Source organism: Amblyraja radiata, chromosome 16 (assembly GCF_010909765.2).
Source record: "Amblyraja radiata isolate CabotCenter1 chromosome 16, sAmbRad1.1.pri, whole genome shotgun sequence".
NCBI classification, from domain to species: Eukaryota; Metazoa; Chordata; class Chondrichthyes; order Rajiformes; family Rajidae; genus Amblyraja; species Amblyraja radiata.
Genome location: NC_045971.1, coordinates 14,237,482 through 14,250,022, shown reverse-complemented (window position 1 = coordinate 14,250,022; position 12,541 = coordinate 14,237,482). Strand labels below are relative to the sequence as shown.

At 46.3% G+C, this 12,541-nt stretch overlaps 1 non-coding gene across 1 annotated transcript; it reads left to right on the top strand.

Moving 5' to 3' along the window:
* Positions 1-3,257: 3,257 nt before the first annotated feature.
* Positions 3,258-3,449, top strand: LOC116982353. Its single transcript, XR_004414441.1, has one exon. It is a non-coding gene; the product is annotated as a U2 spliceosomal RNA (small nuclear RNA).
* The last annotated feature ends 9,092 nt before the right edge of the window (positions 3,450-12,541 follow it).

Here is a 12,541-nt window from a genome sequence, read left to right as displayed (position 1 = left end):
TTTAATTCCTGCATATGCCCCCCTCAGGAAAACCGCTCCTACCATCACAAAGACCATCACAACCTGGCCTGATGGTGCATCTCAGCAGCTGCAGGACTGCTTCGACAGGACCAACTGGGATGTGTTTGAACACCGGGACCTGGAGGTGTTCACAGACAGTGTACTATGTTACATTAAAAACTGCATGGACACTGTCACAGTGGACAAACGCATCCGGGTCTACCCCAACCAGAAGCCCTGGATGACCCGGGAGGTCCAGCGGCTGTTAAAAGAGAGGAACACCGCTTTTAGGTCTGGCGATAGGGCTTTATACAGCACGGCCCGAGCTAACCTGAAGAGAGGCATCAGAGAGGCCAAATCAGACTACAGGAGGAAGATAGAGGACCACCTGGACAGTAACAACAGCAGGCAGGTGTGGCAGGGGATCCAGTATCTAACCAACTACAAGACCAACCTTGGAGCTGCTGAAGGTGACGCCTCGTTGGCAGAGGAGCTGAACCTCTTCTTTGCTCGCTTTGAAGTGGAGCCACCCGAGACAGCCACATCACACCACATGGTCCACAGCAGCCTAACCCTCAAGATAGAGGAGCATGAGGTGAGGCGCACGCTGCGGGCCATCAATCCAAGGAAGGCTACTGGACCCGACGGCGTCTCTGGACGCGTGCTGAAGGACTGCGCTGACCAGCTGGCTGGAGTCTGTACGAGGATTTTCAACCAGTCTCTGGCCCAGTCCACTGTTCCACCCTGTCTGAAGTCCGCAACCATAGTCCCCTTGCCCAAAAACCCCCACATTTCCAGCCTCAACGACTACCGGCCAGTCGCACTCACACCAGTGGTGATGAAGTGTTTTGAAAAACTGGTCCGGGGTCACATCACATCACTCCTGCCCCGAAGCTTTGACCCCCACCAGTTTGCGTACAGAGCGAATAGATCTACAGAGGACGCTGTAGCCACAGCTCTCCATGCTGCACTGTCCCACCTGGAGCAGCGGGGGAGCTACGTGCGGATGCTCTTTGTGGACTACAGCTCTGCCTTTAATACCATCCTTCCCCACAAACTGGTGGACAAACTGGGGGACTTGGGACTTCCACACTCCACCTGCATGTGGATAAATAGCTTCCTGTCGGGTCGCAGCCAGAGAGTCAGAGTGGGCCATCACACATCCACGGCCCTCAGCCTCAGTACCGGCTCTCCACAGGGCTGCGTGCTGAGCCCCCTGCTCTACACCATCTACACACATGACTGCACCCCCGCCCACCACAGCAACACCATTGTCAAATTTGCGGATGACACTACGGTGGTGGGACTCATCTCCGGGGGGGGACGAGTACGCCTACCGGGATGAGGTGGAGCAGCTGACAGTGTGGTGTGGAGAAAATAACCTGCTCCTCAACACCTTAAAGACAAAGGAAATAATAATAGACTTCAGAAAGAATAAAACGGACATGGTACCATTAATTATCAGAGGGGACTGTGTGGAGAGGGAGGCGGATTTCCGCTTCCTGGGAATCCATATTGAGGAGGACCTGACGTGGAGCGTGAACACCTCTGCGCTGCTGAAAAAGGTCCAGCAGAGACTGCACTTCCTGAGGGTGCTCAGGAAGAATAACATCACTCAGAGACTGCTGCTGGCCTTGTATCGGTGCTCCATTGAGAGCATCCTAATATACTGTGTATGCGTATGGTACACCAGCTGCACAGCGGCTCAGAGGTAAGCGCTCCAGAGGGCCATTGACAACGCCCAGAGGATTGTCGGCTGCCCTCTCCTTACCTTGGAGGACTTACACAGTTCCCGCTGCATCAAAAAATCCCAGAGTATTATAAAGGACATTTCCCACCCCGGACACTCCCTGTTTGAACTGTTACCGTCAGGCAGACGGTACAGATCTACAAGGACAAGGACAAACAGACTAAAAAACAGTTTTTACCCCACTGCTATAAAGGCACTAAATGTAGCCGCCAAGGAACGCAGGGGCGATACATACTAAGAGACTGTGAAACCGACAGAAGGATGTAGGGCTGGGTGTTTATGCGTGCTATTTTTATGATATTTATTTTAGTTGTTTATCTTTTTTTAATATTTTACCTTGTATGTATCGTTAGCTTTTAGAAATGGTTGAATGGTGCACTGACTGGCTGACATTTTACAATTTCGTTGTACATGGTTCATGTTACAATGACAATAAAGAAACTATTCTATTCTATTCTATTCTATTCTATTATTGGGGGATACATTGAGCAGCGCGTTTAACCTAAATATTTTAAAAATGCATTTGGTACCATGACGTCGGCTATCATGTCCACCTGCTCATTACAGAAGGGCAGGGTAGTATGGCAAAACACCTGACCCTACTGTTCAACGGAATACCTCATAACTTCTGAAATGAACTCACAAACCTGCCCTCAATCTATGAAATTAACAGGACTATGAGAACGCCGACATCACAAGCACAGATCCTGCTACCTGGCACTTACCAAACCAGTCCTAAAAAACTGGACGACGTGTTCAAACTATTCGGCACAAGAGGGCAGAGTCTGGAATGAGCACCACACTAAACCAGACAGCAGTACCTCTACGTGTCCACCAGGGACGTCTACCTCATTGTACTGGTGAAAGCTCGGGGCCTGCATGCCAAACCCGTAGCATTTTAGGCCACGGCCCAGAGCAGGCCCCAGGGGAAAATGCGCCACCCCCCAACAAACATCGTCCCTACAAGAACAAGGAACCAGAAACCGAAGAAAACACCAATGAAGACAGATAAGTATGGTTCCTACCATCACATAAAGGTTAAGGGTTGTACTAACAAGGGGTGGATGAATCACGCCTGGTTAGGAAGCTATCACTCTTGGTAGTTATATACCAAAAAATAAATACAAGGGGAATAGAATTAATATCTTGCCACCAATTCAGCAAGCACCCCAAGTGGTCTACCCTCCCACGATGGTGAATGTCGCACCATCGTTGATAAACCACTTGAGTATTTCACCAGGTATACCCATTCATGGGATTTGTAACTACTACCATGGATCCAAGGATACTTTATGGTAGACATCGACCTTGAAGATGCACACTATTCAGTACCTTCTCATATAAGTTTCGGATATACCGCAATTACCTGGATGGAATAACCATGATGAGCGTTGCGGCATTTAAGTCAAAGTTATCCAGAATCAACTAGCCCTGACACTTAGAAACATTCCGTCATGGCATGTCTATATATTAACGACAAACTATCCTTGGATACAGCTTTAGCTGCATCGCTTCTCGGCCTTTTGGCTAAGATCAAGTGTAGTATCTGTTCTTATCAGTTTAATAATCTGATACGTCCCTTATCTAGGGACCATATATTAAATTGAATTTTGGAACAGGGAGATGGAATAGGGGATTGCTCCGTCCACTCCACGCATCGACCCAGTATTGCAGTGCCTCTGGGAACGGTGCACAAAATATATATCCAGATATTTACGTTGACCATCCACAACGTTGTTATCTGGTATTCATTAAGACTATCAGTCATGGTGCATTAACCACCAATCAACTACGTGGCAAAGTAATTGGGATATAGCAGCATTACCAGCTACTGAACTTTGTACCTTTCCTATGAGCTGAGATACTAGTGTTCAAAACTATCTCCATACCTGTAATATGGGGGCAAATGGATTAATCTGTAGTGTTATCATGGAATTTATCGGCAGGAAGGATTATGGTTGTACACTTCCACTGTTTTGAGTAACATCTTATGTGCCCTGATGTGTTACTGAGCTTGTAATACTTAATGCCAATATGAATTGACTTAAATATGTTATATATTAACTTACTTAATTCTAGTGAAGCATTTGCTCAGTAATCCACCAAATTTGCATGTTCGTTTATAAGATAACAACATCAGTGGTGGCATATACCAAACCACTTGGGCGGAGAACATCGATATTAGGGGACAATTTATTAACAATTGGAAACCGTATGTCGTCAAACATGTTTGACCATCAGTAACTCACCTATCAGGTGAGCTAAATACTGTAAACATACATTTAAACCAAAAATATTTGCTGAAATCACTAAGCAATATGGACACCAGATATCGATTCCTTATATCCAATTAAATCACCACGTACTAACTTACGTCACATGAATGGGTCAGCCACAGGAAACCTCATGGTCGGGTGACGAGCTAAACTATCTCTAGTGGCTCAAGCAGGTACTGGGAGTTGCTGGAGTAAATACTAACGTGTATAAAATCTTATTCCACCAGAACAGCTTCCACGTCAGTAACTAAGAGGATGGACGAGCCTATGGACCACATCCTGGCTACTGCAGGGTGGTCTAGGGAGTATACGTTCCAAACTTTTATAACAAACCACTGACAGAACCTGTATCGTTTGCAGAAAAAGAATCTGCAAAAAATATATAATTAAGCCCGGGGGAGCAATTGGTCTTGTTGTTGTTAATAACACCATTATTGTTTTTACAAACAGATTCATGGTTGATTACGATAACATACTTCCTCCCTCGAATGACTTCGGCAGCGAGTGAAGTATGAACTGTTACACGGTTTGAAATCACAGAGCTTTGAAGTCTGCACGTAGTCACTCACGTGACTCCGAAGTAAAATAGTAAGATTAAACGAGAACTTACCAGTTTGAAGTTTGATCTGTATTTTATGAGGAGTTACGATGAGGGATTACGTGCCCTCCGCTCCCACCCTCATTATATGGATCAAACTAATAAATTGATGTCTCCTTATCTTTACTATGTTTACTTCAAATAACTGTGTCTATCTGTGATTCCACACCGCTGCTTGGAAGTATGCCGCGCCTGCGCACTGAGCGGGTTCTTCACGTAATCCCTCATCGTAACTCCTCATAAAATACAGATCAAACTTCAAACTGGTAAGTTCTCGTTTAATCTTACTATTTTATTGTGTTTTATCATGGATGGTGCTGCTGCATTTTCTATGTCTAATTGCCTTATTTCCATTTCCAATTTCTGTTGTTTGGCCCTATTCTCTTTGTTAAGAAATGATTGAGAAGAGATTAATGCTCCTCGCACAAATGCTTTAAATGTTTCCCAAAGAAGGGGAGCAGAGATTTCAGGGCTATCATTAGCCTCAAAAAACATATTAATCTGTTTTACGAGGTATTCATTACATACCTTTTCTTTTAAGATTTGGGGATTAAGTCTCCATTGTGGCTGTGTCTCTACCATTCCATTTAGTTTAATCATAAATGTTAATGGAGCATGGTCTGAGATTATGATATTATGATATTGCGAGTTATAGGTAAATGGGATAAGTTTTGAGTCTACTAAAAAATAATCTATCCTTGAGTAGGTTTTATGTACTGGTGAGTAAAATGAATATTCTCGACCCGTTGGGTTTTCAATTCTCCAAACATCCTTAATGTTGGTAGTATTAATATATGAATTTAGAAATTCACTTGAATTCACGAAAAAGGGTCTTGACACAAAATGTCACCTATTAATGGGCTAAGTGTTCGGCTGGCAACCGGAAGGTAGCCGGTTCGAATCCCGCTTGGAGTGCATACTGTCGTTGTGTCCTTGGGCAAGACACTTCACCCACCTTTGCCTGTGTGTGAATGTGTGTGAATGTGTGTGAATGTGTGTGAGTGATTGGTGGTGGTCGGAGGGGCCGTAGGCGCAGATTGGCAGCCACGCTTCCGTCAGTCTGCCCCAGGGCAGCTGTGGCTACAGAAGTAGCTCACCACCACCGAGTGTGACTGAGGAGTGAATGAATAATGCGATGTAAAGCGCCTTGAGTATTAGAAAGGCGCTATATAAATCCCATCCATTATTATTAGTATTATTATTACTTTTCTCCATAGATGCTGTCTGACCCACTGAGTTACTTGTTTTTCGTGTCTATCTTCGGCTTAAACCAGCAACTGCAGTTCCTTCTTACACATGCTACTAACAGGGTTCTGTTGCAACTAGTCTCTCACTTTTAATAATTGTCTTGCCGTCGATAGGTGTTGCCTGTGGAGGTGGTCAATGCCTGGTACTTGTATAGTGTTATGCCCCTGTCCCACTTAGGAAACCTGAACGGAAACCTCTGGAGACTTTACGCCCCACCCAAGGTTTCCGTGCAGTTCCCGGAACACGGAAACCTTGGGTGGGGCGTAAAGTCTCCAGAGGTTTCCGTTCAGGTTTCCTAAGTGGGACAGGGGCATAAGTGTTCCTTGCCATGTGTAAGCCTGCATCTGAATGTTGTCCAGGTCTTGCTGCAATGCAGGCTGTTTCAGTTGCTGAATTGTGTTGTGAATGGATAGTGTGAATGGTGAATGCAATTGTACATTGTGCAATCGGTCCCAGTTCTGACCTTCCAAACGGAAGAAAGATCATTGATGAAGCAGCTTAATATGTTGAGAACCTGTAAAGAAGCAGGTGTTGAGTGCTGTAAAGAAGCAGGTGTTGAGAACCTGTAAAGAAGCAGGTGTTGAGTGCTGTAAAGAAGCAGGCGAAACACAGTTTTTGTCACTTTTACGATTATCAGCCGCTGTTAAAATACCCGCTAGTTAAAATTCCCTGCTGTTTAATTTAGGTTTTTATTTTACAGAGGGGCCGGAGCGGTGCTCTGGTGAGCTCCGGCAGCACTGCACCCCTGGCTGGATGCCAGTGTTGTCACTGTCCTATCCTGGCTAGAGGTGCAGGATCAGCAGGAAAACGTTTGTGTTGGTGATGGCCCACGGCTCCTCATGGATGCCCAGTATTGAGCTTCCAGAACTGTTTTCAGTTACTACGTTTTGTAGTTTTGTCATGCCACACAACGCAGTGGAGGGTGCCCTGGATGTGAAGATGAAACCTTCTACATCCTCTCTGGGGTAGACGTATCTATGACAGCTGCTGACGATGAGGTCAAATAGGCTTATCCCTTGTGTTGGTTCCCTCAACTCCCCTGGCAGCACAGTCCTTCAGGACTCACCCAGCTCTCTCAACCCTAAGCCACTGTTGGTGAAGGGCATAGATCTGGGTGGGCACTTCAATGTCTTTGCTATTCAGTGCGCTTCCAAGTTTGTTCAACAAGGAGGAGCACTGTCTCATCAGCTGGGGGTTCGGTAACCAGGAGGAGTAGTTGGTTTGGCTTCTTCCTGCTCCTGTTCAGACACATACGATTTCATTTATTTATAGATATTGTTTATGAGAACTTTATAAATATTCTTGTTTTGTTTTTTGTATGCTGTTTCACACATGCTTTTTATTCTTTTATTCTGTTCGAAATAAATTTAAAAAAAAAAAAAAAAAATCAGGAGGAGGTTTCATGTTTGATCTGATGCCATGTGGTGTCATGGAGTCAATGTTGAGGATTCATAGGGATCATCGCATGACCTGCCCAGGACTGTGAATGAGTCTGAAATGTTGCCTAGGGTATGATTCAGTAAGGGCTGACAATTTACCCTGTGACTGGTGCCAGATCTGTCCGTCACAAGATCTTTCGTCAGCACCTTACTAGGCGCCAGTAGCGGTCACGACTCCCAATGTAAACCGTCTCGGCATTGATCTTTCTGCACAGTGGCTAAGTGGAAATGAATATCACACACCAAATGATGGTGAATCCAATCTCCATCAAAACCTACCTTAATTCCCTACCAGGTTGCTCCAAGGAGAACAAGTACACCTCCTCCAGCCCCCGCACAATCGAAGCACTAGATCCTGCTGCCATACCTATTAATGTCTGCACCCATGCCAAGGGCAGTTGCGACATGCTGTTCAAAGGGCCTAACCCTTTGCTCTACAGTTTGATGTTGCTGTTTTCTCTAGTCCTGAAAGTTCTCTTTGAGCAGCCTCACACGCCTGGAGTCTAATTCTTTACCCAGGGTCAAAAACAGTCTTGAAAAGGAAGCGATGGGCCACCTTCTTGAACCGCAGCAGTCTTGGCCGGCAGAGAACTTTATTACAATGTTCAGGAGGCACCGTATTACAGGCTGTCCGTCCATTAGACTATTTTGTCTGTAAATCGGAAAATACACAAAAAAAACATGCTCTATGGGATCCGCACCTCCACAGTGTTGTAATAATCGGCATTGAAAACACAGAAGACTGATTTGAAAGAATAATTACTATAAGTGAAGAGAGAGAAGAAACTAATTCTGCCTTTCGTTGGAACAAGTACATGTGCGTTCATAAATCTTTCACTCATAACCCAGGGACACAGGGCCGGCCTTAGCAGGTGCGGGGACTAATTGGGAACAATTTTGGTGAGCCCCAGGTTCCCAGCCAAGCTCTGTAGAATCGTAGAAATGCAAATAAAGTCTATTATAGACTTTATATCTCTAGAATGGAAAGTAATCAAAATGTGCACTTAAAAATGTGCATGCGAGTTAATGGACCGAACAGATTTAAGTTACATTTTAATATAAAATTGCATACATGTAAGCCTACAAGTAACAAACAAAATGTATAGATCGCCACTGAAAAGTACATAGTTACAATACCACTTGTTTTAGTGACTATGAAATGAAAAACAAAAGTAATTTAATTAACTAGATCCTGGAAAACCAATAACCATTGGCAAAAAAACAGTCCAGGCATTAAATTTTGGGATTCAGCCCCATCTTACCCTTTGGACTTCTACCCCATCCTAACTTAGTTGTGTGTGTGTGTGTGTGTTAATTGTGTGTGTGTGTGTTAATTGTGTGTGTGTGTGTGTGGGAGAGAAGGGAGGAAGCAGAGAAGGGAGGGAGGGAAGTAGAGACAAAAGGGAGGGAGGGAAGGAGTAAAGGGAAAAGAGAGGGAGGGAGGGAAGAAGGGAGGGGAGGGAGGGAAGGGAAGGAGAGAAGGGAGAGGGCTGGCAGCAGGAGCGGATGCCGGGGTCCGAGCGGACGGGTGTGAACTGAGGCTGAGGTTTGTAAACGTTGCTCCAACCCCCGGCCCGGCCCTCCCTGTATTGCTACAAGTAACAAACAAAATGTATAGATCGCCACTGAAAAGTACATAGTTACAATACCACTTGTTTTAGTGACTATGAAATGAAAAACAAATGTAATTTAATTAACTAGATCCTGGAAAACCAATAACCATTGGCAAAAAAACAGTCCAGGCATTAAATTTTGGGATTAAGCCCCATCCTACCCTTGTGTGTGTGTGTGTGTGTGTGTTAATTGTGTGTGTGTGTGTTAATTGTGTGTGTAGGAGAGAAGGGACGAAGCAGAGAAGGGAGGGAGGGAAGTAGAGACAAAAGGGAGGGAAGGAAGGAGTAAAGGGAAAAGAGAGGGAGGGAAGGGAAGGAGAGAAGGGAGAGGGTTGGCAGCAGGAGCGGATGCCGGGGTCCGAGCGGACGGGTGTGAACTGAGGCTGAGGTTGCTCCAACCCCCGGCCCGGCCCCCCCTGTATTGCTCACCACGTCTCCCCGGGGAGAGAGAGGGGTGGAGCCAGGTTGTGTGCGTAAAGCACGGCGACTGGAGGGGCGGGAGTGCTGCCCCGGGACCGTGAGGGAACGACCCACCTCCCCCTCTCCCCCATCTCTATTCCCCCTCTCAAACCCTCCCTGTCTACCCCTTTCTTCCCCCTCCACCCCTCTATGCTCTCTCCACCCCTCTCTCTCCCCTCCACCCGGGGTAGATCTACCCGAGTCGAGAGTAGATTACTCTAGTGCGGGGACCCAATTGGGAGCAATTGGTCCAATTGGCTTAAGGCCAGCCCTGCAGGGACAAACTGTACAAAAACCTCAGCTGGACAGACACCGTTTGCCAACCTAAGTATCTCAGCTGCCAAGGCATTGTGTTCCAATTCAGGTTTCTCTGCTTTTCAGGGCGTTGAGTTGCAAAGGATAGACCTCTGCTGGACGAACGTTGTATTACACTTCAAAATTACTGAGCCAGTCGGGCATTCAATTATGATTCAGATTCCTGGTTTTGCCAAGCTCTATATGAAAATACATCTTGATTCTCGACCATCCAGGCACCGCATTATAATTCAAATATCACAAGCAGGCAAAAGCTCTCAACTGCTCTGCATTGTATTACAACTCTGTTTACCAAGCACTTACTGCATAGAGCTGCATAGAGCTCTATGGCTTTATTGATGGAGAGTGCATCCAGCTGATTTATTGTATAGGGGAGTTGCACGTAAGGTCACTGGGTCATAGGGCTTGACGCACGGAGCCGCTCAATCCATCTTGAGGACATCCGTAACTTCCGGTTTATGTTATTAATGCAAGAAACGCGTACTTTCCTACCTGTTAAAAACCGTCAAAATGTTGAATTTTTGAACTGTAAAAAATTGTGGAAGTCGGGGTAAGTGTGAGAGACATGTACCCAACTTCAGAATTCCAAAAGTGAAGCGAAATGAAGGTAAAGAGAAGCGAGAGCTGAAGGGACAACAACAGCTAAAGTCCTTGGCGAACATTGGCCGTGCAGATATCGGAATTGAATATATTGGGAATTATCGCGTTTGCTCACTGCATTTCATCAACAGTAAGGCTGTTAGTGCTTACCTGCGGTTCATCGCGTGTACTCCACTTGGAGTAGCGTAGCAACAGTACGGGTCATGGGTCGTGACCCGACTGACGTGAAACCTCCCTATTGATGGAGAGTGCATCCAGCTGATTTATTGTATGCTTGGTGCAAACCTCCACCTTCCCGTAGATTCATACAAATATACAGCACAGAATCAAGCCCTCCAGCTCACCAATTCCATGTCGACCATAAAGCAGCCATTTGCAATAATCCTATATTAATCCCTCTTTTTTATTCTCCCCCACATTCTCATCATCACCTTCCAGATTCTACCACTTGCCTACACACTAGAGGCCATTTACAGTGAGCCAATTAACCTACCAATTTACATGTCTTTAGCAAGTGGGAGGAAATGTGCAAACTCCACACAGTTTGACACAACCCTTTGCATAAACTTCATCCTATTTGACTGCATAACCTGTTCAACAGTGAAAGAACATTGGTTAATCATTAACAGAACAAACTTGGTTTGGGGTTTGTTAAGAAGGAACTGCAGATGCTGGAAAATCGAAGGTAGACAAAAATGCTGGAGAAACTCAGCAGGTGAGGCAGCATCTATGGAGCAAAGGAAATAGGCAACCCTTCTTCAGGCCTCACCCGCTGAGTTTCTCCAGCATTTTTGTCTACCAAACTTGGTTGGGGGAATATGTAATAGCATTCTGAAATGCTTGTGCATGTATTTTACTCGAGTGATGATCCTGATGTTTGGCTCTCTCCTTGTTGCTTTTATATAGCCTTGTAAATCTTTGATAGTTACAGCATTGGGGTTGAGAGAAAGCTGTTTGCATATGCAGGTTCTTCAGAATTTTCTCTCAGCTCACTGTCTTTTAGAAAACTTCATTTCAGAGTCCCGTTGTCCATGAGAACTACTGGTCAATTTGTAATCCATGTTGCTTTTCCACAAAGTCAGACGGATTTGCTGAAAGTTTTCAGTTACTTGTGAGATGTGGATAGAGAGATGTGTTCAAATCCTTTTGCAAATGATATACCAAACTTCATCACTACCCTGTGTTCAAAAAGGAACTGCAGATGCTGGAATATCGAAGGTACACAAAATTGCTGGGGAAACTCAGCGGGTGCAGCAGCATCTATGGAGCGAAGGAAATAGGCGACGTTTCAGGCCGAAACCCTTCTTCAGACTGATGGGGGGTGGGGGGGGGGGGGGGGAGAAGGAAGGAAAAGGGGAGGAGGAGGAGGAGCCCGAGGGCGGGCGGATGGGAGGGTGGGAGGAGACAGCTAGAGGGTTAAGGATGGGGAGGAGACAGCAAGGGCTAGCAAAATTGGGAGAATTCAATGTTAATGCCATCCGGACGCAAGGTCCCCAGATGGAATATGAGGTGCTGTTCCTCCAATTTCCGCTGTTGCTCACTCTGGCAATGGAGGAGACCCAGGACAGAGAGGTCAGATTGGGAATGGGAGGGGGAGTTCAAGTGCTGAGCCACCGGGAGTTCAGGTAGGTTATTGCGGACTGAGCGGAGGTGTTCGGCGAAATGATCGCCCAACCTACGCTTAGTCTCCCCGATGTAAATCAGCTGACATCTAGAGCAGCGGATGCAGTAGATGAGGTTGGAGGAGATACAGGTGAACCTTTGTCGCACCTGGAACGACTGCTTGGGTCCTTGAATGGAGTCGAGGGGGGAGGTGAAGGGACAGGTGTTGCATTTCTTGCGGTTGCAACGGAAAGTGCCCGGGGAGGGGGTGGTGCGGGAGGGAAGGGAAGAATTGACGAGGGAGTTGCGGAGGGAGCGGTCTTTGCGGAAGGCAGACATGGGGGGAGATGGGAAGATGTGGCGAGTGGTGGGGTCACGTTGGAGGTGGCGGAAATGGCGGAGGATTATGTGTTGTATTTGCCGGCTGGTGGGGTGAAAGGTGAGGACCAGAGGGACTCTGCCCTTGTTGCGAGTGCGGGGATGGGGAGAGAGAGCAGTGTTACGGGGTATGGATGAGACCCTGGTGTGAGCCTCATCTATGGTGGCGGAGGGGAATCCCCGTTCCCTGAAGAACGAGGGCATTTCCGATGCCCTGGTATGGAATGTCTCATCCTGGGAACAGATGCGGCGTATGCGGAGGA